Source organism: Heterocephalus glaber, unplaced genomic scaffold (genome assembly GCF_053883595.1).
Source record: "Heterocephalus glaber isolate CG9 unplaced genomic scaffold, H.glaber_assembly_v1.0 deba00001864, whole genome shotgun sequence".
Taxonomy (NCBI): Eukaryota; Metazoa; Chordata; class Mammalia; order Rodentia; family Bathyergidae; genus Heterocephalus; species Heterocephalus glaber.
In genome coordinates this window covers 79,033-81,225 of record NW_028258504.1, presented here as the reverse complement: position 1 = coordinate 81,225, position 2,193 = coordinate 79,033, and the positions used below count along the sequence as shown (strand labels likewise).

Genomic DNA, 2,193 nt, shown 5'->3' with positions numbered 1-2,193 from the left:
TTATTCACTTATTTTTAAATGTATACTGCATTAGTGCTGGCTATAGTCATCCTCCTATATAATAAGATCTCAAATTTATTATTTCCATCAGAACATTTTACCACTTAGTCGACAATCTACCCTTTATATGTATAGAATTATAATTTATTGATCAAATAATATTAATAAATTTAAAGAGAGATAAACAAATGCAAAGCTATCCCATTTTCAAGGAAAGAACAACTATTGTTAAAATATCCACAGGACTCAAAGTGGTCTACAGATTCAGTGCAATTCCCATCAATTCCTGACCTCTGTTCTGCTCACTCATTCCTCAAGCTTGGCTGTTTTTCAGAGGTCACACATGGGTGGAGTCCTGTGGATTTTGCTTTTCTATGCCTGGCTATCTCACTTAAATTTTTGATTTCTATCTCCATCCATGTTGACACGAGTGATAGAGATTTGTCCCTTTCTTACAGTTGAATTTTGCTGGATTGCATATATGTGCCTCCTTTCCTTACTCAGTGAGCCCCTAATGGAATCTTGGGTGACTCCCTATTTGGCCATTGTGACTGGTGCTCAGTAGACACAGGGGAGGTGTCCCCTTGTACACCACTGAATTGCTTTCAAGTAAGTGTCCAGTATGGAATTTCTGGCTCACATGGTAATTCTATTTTTATTTTCATGAGCAAGTCCTGTACTGATTGATCTCCACAGTGCTTGTCCAAATTTACATTCTCACAAGCACTCTGTAAGACTTTCTCTTTCTCAACATCCTTACCAGCATCTGTCACTTGTCTTTCTGGTCAGACTACTGTAATCAGATCGAATTTTGGCTTTGATTTTCATTTCCTTGTTTGGTAATGTTATTGAGTGTTTTTCACATAGAAGTTGGCCATTTGTGCATTTTATTTTAAAAATTATCTATTTGGGGTCCCTGTGGCATTTTGGTTGTTTGGGCACAAATTCCTCATAGTGTGGTGTTCAGACACATTCGAGAAGAATCAGTTGAGTTTTTTAAAAAAAGCATTATAATTGCACTATTTAGATGAAGTTGCCTGGTAGAGCAAATGCTTCCAAGAAAAAGTCTCAACAATGAAAAAAATCAAAAAGAAAAATTGATGAAGAAGAAATGGCGTTGTCAGAGAAAGAGGTTAGAAACATAATAAAAAGAAGTAAAAATCATCCAAAGCACATATCTTCTGAAGGACAAACAAATCATATTAATCTAAAGCAGATAAAGATAGCATACAACAAGAGAAAAAACTGGCAACTTCTTTCAAAGAATATGAGGGAGCATTTGCAAACTATGATGGAAGCAGTAATAATAGCAATTTTGAAGAATAAAATTAAAGAAAAAGAACAAATTCAGAATGATTTCAACTGCCTGAGGATAAGCTTGCTGCAACTGTGTGAAACCCTGAAAGCCCCTCCTCAAAAGCTGAAATATTTAACTAATGTGACAAGTCTACTGAAAATGGAAAAAGTACAAGACAGGGATAATGAAGAAGGTCTGGCATTATTGTAGGAAGAAATAGATAAAATAGTACAGGCTATAGAGTCAGTGACTGGGAATATTCAGAGTCCAAAAAACAAAATTGAAATTCTGTCACATAAGATAGAGGAAGAGGAGGAAAAGGCAAAAGAGATGCTTCAGCTGGATTGACATAACATACTTTCTCTCCCAGAGCTTTCTCAGCACAGTCTGAAAACACCCACACTGCAGAAAGAAGTTTTGATGCTAATTCCAAACCAGAATGTTCTTCTAAAAGGCTTGGATGTTCTTCATAATTCATCCTAGATGAAGAACATGTCAGTGGTCTTCAAAAAGGCCTATAAGAAACAAAATGCCTCTTAGAGAATTTTTAAATATTGTTTCCCATTAATTTAATGTTTATAAATTTGTGAGACTGTTAACCTATGATGTTACAGAGGCTGAAGCTTCTGCAGTACTTATTATCCTCTAATCATCACTTTAAAATTGGCCTGTGTAGGCCTATCATTAGTATCTAATGTAGTCCTAAAAACTTTTAGCAGTTATGAAATCTAGAAAATCAGCATTTATATTGCTGTACCACAGTTATTTGCCTAAAACATAAGGCAGAAATACCTATGCTCTGATACTTTGTGATGGCTATTGGCAGCTCACCTGTGTTGGCTCAGCAGAGTCGTGATGCTGTGACATTGTGTGTGTGACGTGCTCATGTGCAGTGC

General features: G+C 35.9%; 1 pseudogene; it reads left to right on the top strand.

Moving 5' to 3' along the window:
- Positions 1-1,027: 1,027 nt before the first annotated feature.
- On the top strand, positions 1,028-1,837 carry LOC101713624 (centromere protein Q pseudogene; annotated as a pseudogene).
- Positions 1,838-2,193: the final 356 nt, after the last annotated feature.